General features: G+C 33.3%; 1 protein-coding gene across 5 annotated transcripts in view; it reads right to left on the bottom strand.

The window, feature by feature from the left end:
- LOC119635261 (homeobox protein 5-like) overlaps nucleotides 1-12,637 on the bottom strand; it is a 69,568-nt gene that overhangs the window by 32,284 nt on the left and 24,647 nt on the right. For all 5 annotated transcript variants that reach the window (XM_038029957.1, XM_038029955.1, XM_038029964.1 and 2 more), the window contains exon 2: nucleotides 11,826-11,878. The gene's annotated coding sequence lies outside the window, so the exon portion shown is untranslated. The remainder of the gene's footprint in view (nucleotides 1-11,825; nucleotides 11,879-12,637) is intronic.

Below are 12,637 nucleotides of genomic sequence, written 5' to 3'. Positions count from 1 at the left end.
ACCTGCGACAGGTGTGTTTCAAATTTATCAAATGTTCGTAACACATGAAATTGTCCAAGTCGAAGATTTCGTAAAATGTATAATATAAATTCGTGGTCGGAACGAATATAGTTCTTAAGTATATCCATTTCTATGGCTGTCACCTTCAGTTAATATCGTGATTAGGATCTCCAAACTTTGTCGGAGAAGAATTTTGCTGGCTTAAGCTGGAAGATTGGAAAAATCGGCAAAACCGAGTCGAGGTACCCAAGCTTTTTCTGGCTTGCATTCTCTTAGTGTTCCGAAGCTTATGAGCTCTAAGCTTTGGAGCGAGACGCAAATTTATTTCTGATTTTCTCTCACTGTGGAATCGTTTATAACAATAATTTTTTTTTCTTATACCGAATAATTTCATGTAGACAGTAACTTATTGGCTTTTTAGATATATAAGGTCTGGCCTGACTTTGCTGAAGATTAAATAAAATAAATTGAAATGATATATTGGATTTTAAATTTTTTCTAAATCGCAACAAGAGGAGTTTGCTAAAATTATTAAAAATTCTTCATGTAAGCAAGAAGTAAAGCAAATAATATTTACTTGATACCATCATCTACATTACAAAGTGCTGCCAAATCATAGAAATATATGTGTGATATGGTAGTATGGACAGCGCTATAGTACGATGGATAACTTCCATCAGTGTTGCACGAGTCTCTTAACTTACTTACTATTTTTAAATAGCTTTGTTTAATGATCAGGCTTAAGACATTCATCCTGTGATAAGAATTTTTACAGCCATTGAACAATATATGCTTTCTTTCACAAAAAGTGTATGAGAACTTATCATATAGATATTTTGTAATGGGCCCGGTACCATACGAGCCTCTCTTTAGCATATTATACGAACATCATCATGATGATTTTTCCGTCGTGGTTATACGAGTCCGCCCTGCATGCAGGCTTGTTGTAGCGAGGTCTACTGTACACATTCACAACATTTTCACACACATTTTTGTTGGATGCATCTTTTGGCCTGTAAGGCTTATAAGACTGTTGGCGAACGATTTCAGATGGACTTCTTATTAAACAAAAAAAAATCACGAACGCGATTGTTAACACAGAAAAATTTGGCATAGAATAAAATTCTTGAGAGTTTTCCCTACGAAACAGGTCGGAGGAAGATATAATTATCTGAACTCTGCAAGCCAATGGCTTCCCACATGTCAGCCCACGTAAGTAATGTAAACGGTCTCGTAGAAGAAGCTTTGGTATATACTGAATTTGAAATTAAATTTTTCTAGTTGAAGTTCGTCATCGAATGTAAGTTGACGGACTCTTTTCAAAACAAAGGCTTTTCAACTTGATTATCAAGTTTATCCGATATAGACCATATGTTTTTGAGTTCTTGCAAAAACAAAGTATTTCGTAGAGCTTTAAAATTCCACATTAGCAAGTGATTAATTCCAATAAAACCCTATGAGAACTAAAACGGTTTTTATTCAAACGTTTCCTCACAATTCACTTTTTATTTGTATGATTCTTGACTGCGATATGTGTATTTTCAAATCTTATGTTTAGCGAAATAGCTATCAGATAATCTAATAAACTTCTCCGCGTCGACGTCTTGTATCAAGCGGGGTTTTTCATTTCTACTTTACACCACTTGCGATATGAGTTAAGTGAAGTTGTATGTGTGGTGTATTGCAGTCAGAAAGACTTGAGATGTGACCACGGCTTATTATACCGAGCAATGCAGTCACTTTCCAAATCGATTCAAGCTTTTGTCTGTCTTTCTGTCCGTCTTGTCCTGTTCTCTTGTTATCAACCTGCAGGCCGCAGCTTTCGAAATATTTTACTTAAATTAATTTGATACACCGACGTGTTTTGGCCCAAGGACAAAAGCTGTTGCAAATTGTTCGGATGGGATCATTTTTCCGACCACTTCGCTTATGGCGCCCTCTTTTGAAAAGTCGTCATGTGGATAACTATAGGATGGAGTAGGATATTTAGTGTTGAGCCGTAGTCTACTAAAGTGTTTTTACTTGTTTAGAGCACATTTAAGTTTGGATATATTGTTATTATTCATTTAGCCAAACAATGACTAATGTCTGAAAGTACTAGCCTCTAAGGCTATTGGCGGATAGCCTTGAACATTTGAAAATTATATCGACATTTAAGATATTTATTGAAGGAAAAATATATATAACTTCATAATCACTGGTTACGCTGCTAACGTTGCAAAGTTGTTAAAGGAGAACTTTCTCTTAAGACAGAAGAAAAGCCATTCGTAGTTTATTTCGTTGGAAAGAATTACTAACCTACGTAAAAATCTTTAGCTTTGTCATAGCAACGGACTTTATAAAGTTAAAATTAAATATTTATTTAGGTTTCTAGTTTAAAAGCAAGTAAAAGTTGTAATAATGCCACCCTAGTTGAAGGCTTCTCAAAGAGTAAACGTTATCGTTGAAAATTTGCTCGTTAGTTGTAGTTGATGTTGAATCCGCTCCTAACATTTAGAAGCAAGCTTAAGCCACTTTAAGAGGATTCGGGTCTTAAAGAAAAATAAAAAAGAAAAGACAAAGAGAAATAAAGGTAGTGAGGCGTATGTCGTGCGGCCGCGCAAACACTATAGACTGTGTTAAAAACCAGTCTGTAGCAAACTTAAAAGCAACTCTTAATCGTTAGTTTAGCATTAAAGACCATGAAGAAATAAAAATGTTTGATATCAAACTTTAACTATCAAACAAGTTTAAACCAAGTTTTATTAATACAACAATTGCGGCAACTTCAACTTGGGTAAAACTTGACTTTAAACGTTGACTTTGGTCCAAGGAGTCTCTCACAATTACAAATGACAAACAAGCCGGTGAGAAAAACAAAACCACGTTATGACTGCGAACATCGACACGCAAAAACACATACATAAATATCTGTGCTCAGTTTATGGTTGCTGAAGTGGTAGTAGTAGCGTGATAACCTTGACCTGGTTCTTGAAACGAAAACGAGACATGAAACATGTTCATAAATGTGTTCATGCGGTGTATGCAATCCAATGCAATGCAATGCAATGCAATGCAATGCAATACAATGCAGTAAATTTCAAAAGCGGTAAAAGCCATGCAATTTTTGTATGATAGTATGTGCCTGCGTTTATATGCTTATGTATTTGCTTATATAATGCAAGTCGCATAACTATTAAGCGCAACAAGTTTTATTATGTCTTGTTATGTTTGTTGATCGTTGCAGTCTTTAACATTGACAATGGTTACGCATGCGCGCAAATCATTTAAATTACTCGTTTTTAGTTTTTTAGTCGATTATCTATAATCATGGTAGCAAAGAGGGCGTTTGATTTTTTGTTTTTTTTGTTTTGTTGACGGCATACACGTTTCTCTATAACAAGATTATAATAAGTATGCCATCATACTGAGTGTGTATGTGTATGAGCATGCGACAGAAAGTGCGTGCATTAAATTGTAATTAATTTGTGGCTCTCCACATATAACTAACCATATAGTTAAATAATTGTTAATACCGTGTAACCATACGATTAAATATTTTGCGTATGAGGGCCAAGAGAGTATGAAAAACAAAAATTTGTATCTTTTTAACTATTGTTTTACTTTTTAACCTTGTATTGTTGTTGTCTTTCATATATGCATTTGTATATTAAGTGGATATTGTTGAGACCACGATACGGTCACAACCATTATACGTATATATATATATATATATATTTTATAGTGGAGTGTGAGTGACTAATTAATAATATTGCTATCGTCAATGTGTCTATGACGTCACTATTATATTCTCAATATAAAAAGATTCTCTAAAACATATGCATTTTGAATATTTAAATGTTTGCATTTGTTTTATATACATATATATAGATATGCATATATATATATATATACAATAACATTATGTATGTGTAGTAAAGCAGTCAGTCGACCAGTCATCAGACAATATCGTGCCTTTACTGTGAAGGTCGAGGTTAATTGAGTTGTTTCATTTATAAATTTTCAATGCATGCATTGCACACATACTTATGCTTACGGATATGTATGTAAAATTATTTGTTCATTTATTTGTTTATTTAGATGTAAGTAACGTTCTTAGTACATTTAATTTCTCCCCTATCTTTTCTGTACTTCAAAGTAATGGAAGCTGTAATGATGTAAGTTTCCTGATAAGGAATGTCACCTAAACATGCATAACACGGTGATGACGAGAAAGGAGTGAGGAAAGAGAAACTGATAGGGAGCGGCCGCAGTCTAGTGGACGTGTGATCAATCGTTACGTGTTACGCCTTTACCTACCACGCACTCACTACAGCTATGACCAAAGAAAACTCCACTGCACTCGAGATTTTAACCCGCGGACACTGAACACACTGCAGGCTGATGGAAACAAAATAAATGCGCTCGCTGATACAAAGCGCGCTTAAGTACTCGTGAGATCGCTGAGGGATTAAATTGACCGGATTCGATCGTTCTTAATTCAATTCAAATTCATTCGAGAATTTCGATAGAAGGGCGGATGAGTGGATAGAATTATATTATTATTCAGAATGCATTTAATTCAAGATGCGCGCAATTTCTGTGAAAAATTTTAAAGACGGAACGATGGTGACAAAGTATCTTCACGCTTGGTAATGGATATAAAAATTTAGCAGAATTCGTAAACGATTTTAACTGAAGAACATACCCATTATTTGTGATTATAAAGTCGTAGGCTCAAAGCGACTTTCATTTAATTCGCACAAACGAACTTTGAAGAGTGAAAAATTTTTTATACAAATTCACATTAAGCACGAAAAAAACCATTGAAAACTTTTCGGCAATAGCATGCAAAGCATGTTTCCCTTGCTACATATACACTGTTTCTTAATACAAGTTAAGAATGCTATGACATTTCGATAAAGTGAAAAAATTAATAATCAATCTATCGTTAATCGAATCATATGATCTGACAGGAAATGTATGAGATTTGATAAATTTTTATTGCTTTACATTATAGATTCACTTGATGGCCGCAAATAGCGGCCACTTCCGTTTACTTCTTCGTTGGTAACATATTAGGAAATTTTAGAATGAAAAATAATTACATATCGTAAGGTTAAATTAAAATGCTATCAAAATCGGCCGATTGCTGCGTCCACAATATAATAGACACCGTTTCAAAAAGTTTTGCGCTTCCACCCAAATTCATTGCGTACAATTTCTTCCTTGTCTTCGCTATTTGCAAGTGTAGGCGTACTATTCTATAATCGCATACGCAACATAACGTATACAAAAACATGGCTTAATATACAATTAAATTTTATATGATTGCTACAATATGGCACAACGGGGCATTGTTATAATAAAAGACATCCAAAGTATAGCAAGTCAACAACTAACTTACCCTACTCGAAGAATAGTATATCGAGAAAGCATTCGGATTATGATGAAACGTTAATGTTTTCTTTATTATAAAGTTTTTACACAAAATATATTTTATTCAATTTTGTAAGAGACGTTGTTGTGCGCTGATTTAATTGGTTTTTAAATTAAATTTGAGGAAAGTTTAAAGAGTTTCGCCTTTAAAACTGCATTTCATTTCAAAAAATTTCACCGATAACGAGACTAAACCGAACCCTACCTTTATACTGAACCAGAACATACGTTAAGTGCTTCTGACACACGTGAAAAGCATTTAAAAAGTAATATATCACCACAGAAATGTGCTGATGCTATGAATAAATCGTATATTTGTCGGGTGGTGGTTATATTTTTTTAAAGTTTTTTGCTCGAATTAGAGAAATAAGATAAAGTATGCAATTATTGTAAGATAACGGAAATGAAAAAGTTAACCCTAATTTATATAAATCATAAACATTCTCCGCCTTTACGCAATTCCAGCTGTGGTTGCCAATATTCAACGCAGCCATGTAATCACTTGCTTATGTAATATTTAGAAATGGCTTAGGATACCTTTTCTTTAGCATCCCTTTGCACAGATCTCTGATAAAGGCTCCTTCATTCAAACATAAAATTATGATGGCATAGCAAAATTTTAATGATTGTGTGTGTTGTGTGTGTTGTGCGTGTCGTGCGTGTTGTGCGTGTTGCGCGTGTTCGACACTTGCAAATTATACGCTACATATATGTAGATGTGCGTTGCGTAGGCCAATGTTTATTTTTTTTTTTTTTTAATATCAAATTATTGCAGGCAGTGTTTACACGTTCGTTCTTTTCATTCTTTGTTTATATATGATTTTTATTTCATATATACAATAAACTTTCGCACATATGCATATACTGATTGGGCATAGCAACGCATTCAAGTTGCTATTAAAACAAGATAGGTCAGCTATGTTAAATTGTTTGCCTAAATAAAATTGAAATTATGATAGAATAAATCGCTGTCTTATGTACCTTTTATTTCAGTGAAGAGAAATTCAATTGAGGGAAAATAAATTTGACCTCAAAGTAAATAGATCCTCTTTGAAGTATCTTAACATGTTCCTTTTGCACTTTACCTTCGCCTTACAGCGGCATTCGAACACGATATCCTTGATAAAAATCCTTGATGTCAATTTTTTCTTTTACACAAATTCAATGTGTAGCAAATTTGTGTTTAAACAAAAATTATAAAAAGATTTCTTGTTATACCCATTGCCGAAGGGTAGATGGGTATTACTTTTTGTTATACGGTTTGTAACATTTAGAAGTAAACATAAGATCCCCATAAGAAATATTCATGAGTTGTAAAGTATAGACCGATTTAAGCATGAATTGTATGCTGGTTTATGCTTTTACTCGCAAATCTCCCATGAGGGAAAATTGTGTACTTTTCGTAGACATATCCTTTAGGAATATATCTCATGACAGAGAATAGTGAACTTTCCGTAGAAATATTTTTCATATAGGGTTTCATGTGCTTTCGAGAGAAAGAAAGGCAGCAAGGGAGAAAGTGGAAGAGAAAGTAAGAAAACAAACAAACAAAGAGAAAGAAACATGGATCCTAAATCTATATATAGCTGATGCTCTCTGATTTTGAAATGTTCAAGCGAGATAGGAAAACAGCAGGACGGCTTGCATTCTACTGGACCAATCTCAAGCAATACAATGAATAGACTCCGATAACGTCAAAGTACTTGAAAACGAAAAACAGCGTAAGATGAAAAGAACCCCTACTTTATCTCAATCAGTCAGTCAATTACAAGGATTCGCTCGCAAAGAACAATTTTTATTTTTATATATATATATTTTTTGCATTGAAGTCGATGGGTGTCTAATATTCGTTTCAAGCTGACTATAGATTTCTTATTTACTTTTGATTCTTTTTTTTTTTCTTCGTTTCTTCGGTTCTGCTACGCACAAGACGAAAGTTGTGAAAAAATTAAAAGCTTTAGTAGACTTTGGAGAACCGTTTCGTGCCTTCTCGCTTTAAAATATGTAAAACTTGGGAAAAATTCTTCACGCATAGCAAGGCGGGAGAGAGGAAAGCAACAACAACGACAGCAATGTAAAATATATCCCAAAATTTTTGCTTTATATTTTCAAGCTTACAATGATGCTGAACGTAATCAATTCACTTACTTAATGTAGAATGCATATAATGAGGCCACTATAGCACCTTTTGCGAAATTACATCGCAAGAATATGTTTCGCTTGGTGCATTTTCTTTTTTCTTTACTCATTTTTAGAGCAGCCGTAAGCAAACATATGGTACGACAGTAGCTATTGTTGTTGTTGGTGCTGCTGCTGCTGCTGCTGATACTGCTGCTGTTGGTTTTTTGTTTATAAAAAATGTGTTTCAATGCCATTCGTTTGGCATGCTGCAACCAAAAGTATACCTGAAATGAATCTTTTGGGCAAAATCTTGACAACAAATAATTCACGCAGTACTACTACTACTTTGTAATAAAGATTTTCTTTGATTTGATATTTCTCTCTGACTGACACTCTATTCGCTCTTTGATTTACTTAAAAGATGTTGAAGAATTTATTAAAAATCCTTGTGTTAGTTTATTTCTCTTTTCCGTTACGCATCCTAGTTTCTTAAGCGCATCTTTTTTAAATGTTTATAGCAAAGAAAAAGAATGTAATAAGTGAATAAAGGCATTTGTAAAGAAAACAAGTGAACAAGTTTTATACGCCTTGAGATGAATTTGTGATATCCATCATAAAAAATTAATATACTTTGGCAATTATTACGTCAATTAAGAATCATTTGCGTTCTGGTAGAACGTCTTTTTGGCAAACCTTTTATTCAGGTAACCGTGTATTGATAATATGTCTGTTAAGCTTATTTTTGTCAATTCAATTTCTGTGTAAGGCTTCAATAGCAGGCGATGAAAAGAATGTTCGCTTAAACGAAGGTAAGATTCTGCTGCAACCTTATTTTGTATGGTTGGTACTCACTGTTGTCTTGTTTTCTTTATAGATAGTCATTAGACATACGGCTCGATAGCCGTACACACACAACAAGACACGGACACTTTAGTGTAATTATAAACTCTTGAACACCAAATGTTATATAAAATCCTAAAAATCGTAACAAGACAACATATTGTCCTCTCTTACGATCCGTAAGGAGTCAGAATAGCACAAGAATCTGGCTGCATACAGCAACGTTGATGGCAAACATATAGTCAACTGCCAGGATCGATTACTAAATCGATTCAAGCTTATTCGACCGCCTGCCCGGTTTTGCTTTCTCCCAAGTGTGATAACACTTGGCACACTGACGTGTTTTGGCCAAAGTATGGATGAAATGAATATGTTCTAGCGATTTAAGCGTGTCCGTTTTTCGGTCCTGCACAATGTTTGTGGCAAAGATTCTTCTGTCATCGATTCAAAGTTTGCACAAATAAAGTTCTTTTAGGGCAGATTGGTGTTGTAAGCGGGCCAAGTCGGTTAAAAAATACGCCTACAAGGCAACAGAAACTGAGAACTTCTCTGCTTTTTGGAGCTTTTGCTCATTACTAATCCTATAATAGACACATCCTAAGAATTTTCACGACTGTTTTACAAAAACAGAAAAAATCACCCATGTCCGCCTAATATTATAAGGAACGAAAATTGCATTTTTTTTTTTTTTTTAGGATAAAGAAAGTGCGTAAAAAGAAAGATTCGGTTACAGCCAAACAAAATTTTTAGATATTGTTTAAAGTTTTCAGTAGTTTTTTCTTTTTTAAATAAATTTTGTCTTTTGTCGTAAAGAATTTCGAAAACGAGTTAATGCTAAAAAGTTAAAATTGGAATCGTAAGTTGGAATGAATAAAAATGAAATATTTTCAATTATCAAATGGCTTCAGTTTCTAGACTAATACTCTAGCTAAGCTTAGTAGGATTCCTTTTCGCATCTACTGACATACTAACTTGAATGCTCGGCCTTACTCGCTGGGCAGAACTAACTACTGCTTACTCTTGCCTGACGTTTTTCGATCTCAGATGAGAATTTTCGAATGTTCTTAAAACGACGATAATTTCGATATGTCTTACCTTTTCGCAAATGAAAACAAAATTCCATTTGCTTTAATTTATAATCTCCCGCTTGGGAAGCGGGAAGCTTGGCTATGTTAACAAGCAAAGTTGCTATAAACTTCCTATTAATCAAAAATTCTGATAATAATCGGGAAATAAGCTACACTATCTCATACTTGTTTTTATTGCTCATCCACAAGGATCAATGAGTACAGGAAGCACAACATGCCCTGGAAGCGTAAACAATCCATTGGATGAAAGCAAAAATTGCGCTAATGACATGACACACATTTAACGGAGCATATATCGAGAGTCACCTATTTGCTCGAGCTTTCTCACTATTACTACAAAAACATTTGAAGAGCAAATGTACGCACAACATGAAATTCTGTCCATTTATTAGGCTACCTAAGTACGGTTTAAGCCATTTTTTGGGTTGAGCTTTGGCGTAGTATATATTGGAGAGTGGTACTGCGGCGACTATTAAAAGTTATAAACGCTACGACTCCATGAAGTTTTCTCTTATGACTATTGGCCGGTCACAGCGCTACAAATTGGCTGTTAATTATAAAACTGGAATTTACTTTCAAAATTTGGCTTTTTTCCATATTTCAGTCGTGTAGCGGTATCTCTGCTATTCCCGAAACATTTGTTTGGAGTAGGGGAGAAATTTAGAAATAAAATTTAACTTTTGTCTAATAATTTAAATGTTTTTCGTAAGCACACCGCATCTTGAAAAGTGCTAAAAGAAAGAAACAAAGTAAAATATTCTATTTGCGCTCACAACCAGCTACACACACACTTTGTTGAATGTTGTTTCCATACGAGCATTATCAGCGACAAACCAAATGGAATATATGCACATGCACCTTAGCTTCAAAATATACATCATCATGAATATGTATAAAAAAAAATTGTTAACAAAACACAAGTAAAAACGTTACAGTGGGGCACGGCCCACTGTTAAATACCCTCCACCAGTTTGCTTAGTGCAATTATTTATAAAATGACTTTTCAAATTAAGGATGTTATGGGAAGTGATTGAAAAAGAAGTCCGATCCGAACATCATCATTTGAATAGCATACGCTCTTTGGTCAAAACATGTGTGTGTAACACACATCATCAAAATGTTGCAAAAATTGCAAGAAAACAAGAGGGACAGGCGGACAGACAAGTTAAGATAAATTCAGAAAATATCTAATACCAGATAAGCCTATGCCCTTCAGCCCTTCTAGGTGTTCCATACGCCCAATACACCTTTGCACCAAAAGGCTTATAGGGTATAATATGCAAGTACATATGTAATCTGTGTATATGTGTGTAAAGAGACATACATTAGGAGTACATATACACGGCAAAAATATGCATAAATATAAAATGTTAAAGTTATACGGGTTTGACAGAACACAGAAAGCATACGTGATATGTGTAATAGTTTCAAGCACTCATTGTTAACAATAGGTGACAACTTTTTATATTAAAAATCCGTCCTTTTATGTAAACGAAAGTATACTTGGTGTTTAAAAGTTTACTTCAGTTTTTGGAAAAAAAAAAAAAAAGAAAATATATTAAATGTTTTAAAATGAAATTCAGTTTTATATTTCTATTAATTTTTCTAAGGCTAAGCCTTAAGTTGTGCTTCAGCATTTTTTAATTATATGTTTTTTTAATCCTAACATTTCCACATATTCCGTAGGTGAGAATTTGTTCATAAGAATGTATTTTTTCTTTTATAGTACATACATATAGTTATATATATATATATATATGTATATATATGAGAGGAAGTGAAAATTATACAAGTATGCATAAGCATAAGCTTTAATGGAATGGGTATGGAATACGCGCTGAAATGGTCACATTAAACTAACCGCATAATTTTAATTTATGAGGTAAATAAATTTGTGTAGACTACTTTCAGGAGTTAATTTATATAGAATTTTGTGGTCGACAACATGGCGTGAAATAAAATAAGCAAACAAAATGCCGTACCTTACGTACATTAAGTTAAGAGTACAGAAATTATGTTCATTTTTAAAAAGTTTAAAAAAGAAAATTTAAAGTTTGTTTTTTTGAAGGAAAAATCTTTAAAAAATCATGTTTTCTCTTTTGTTCTTTCTATTTTTTTGTTATTCATCTCTACCGATAACTCTGTCTGTCTTGATGTAGTTCTGTGAGTAATAAGAAAATAATCGAACGATGTACGTGCTGCAAACTTACTTAAGCTGCTTTATTTTCAGAGATTCGTGACTTTTTCGACCATGCATTTTAATATCTTTTTTTAATTAATGAAAAAAAAAGAAAATCAAAGTATTTGTCGTTGCTTTTACTTTTATTATTGTTTTAAAAAAATTATGTAAATTCTTACCGTTTAAATGACATAATTTAGTAGCATCTTTGTTGTTGTTATTGTAAGGTACGCTGCAAAAAAAAAGAAAACCAATATGTGAGCAATCATTTGCCAAATATTTGTATTCCTGCATTGTTAAAAGAGTATATAAATAAAAAATAATTAAATCAATTAAATAAAATAGATAAAGTTATGAAATGGATGCTGATTGATTCACTTAAAAATCCACCGTTAAAAAAACGTTGATATCCATGTCGCCTGCGTTTTCGCAATATTAAAGGCCGTTTAGTAAATGAAAAATAAGCTGAACAGTGAATAAAGATTAGCCAAGTTTGACATTGGTCACCTATAGAACTCATTCACTTATTTTTTCTTTGACTTAGGCAGGAATCTTTCATTCTTCTCCGTATCTGGCCCTATGATTAAAAGAAATCTTTATGTACAAAAAAGACACATTAAGCTAACCAAACAATGTTACCACGACAAAGTTATTGTGAAGGCATCACAAGCGGAGAAGAAAGTTTTACAACTAGATATAGAAACAAAAAGGAACAAAGAAGACTTAGAGGATAAGAAATTTATATTTAACTGGGGGCGAATCTTGTATACACGCATTGAGTTTGTCATGTTAATATCACAAAACTTCTAAAGCTCCTTAATACTGATCTCGTAGTAATAAGTTGCAATACCGATTTTATCCTACCGCAACGTGATAAGCTGGGATATGCAAGCAGAGGTATGCATGTGTGAAAGTTATTATTACCAGATGAGTATTAAAGAATTTAAGAAGTTTTAGTTAAATTGCTAACAGATTTTATTCAGAATAAAAT

Source organism: Glossina fuscipes, unplaced genomic scaffold (genome assembly GCF_014805625.2).
Source record: "Glossina fuscipes isolate IAEA_lab_2018 unplaced genomic scaffold, Yale_Gfus_2 26, whole genome shotgun sequence".
In the NCBI taxonomy this organism is placed as follows: Eukaryota; Metazoa; Arthropoda; class Insecta; order Diptera; family Glossinidae; genus Glossina; species Glossina fuscipes.
Note: the sequence above shows the minus strand (reverse complement) of the source record. Positions and strands in the feature narration are given on the sequence as shown.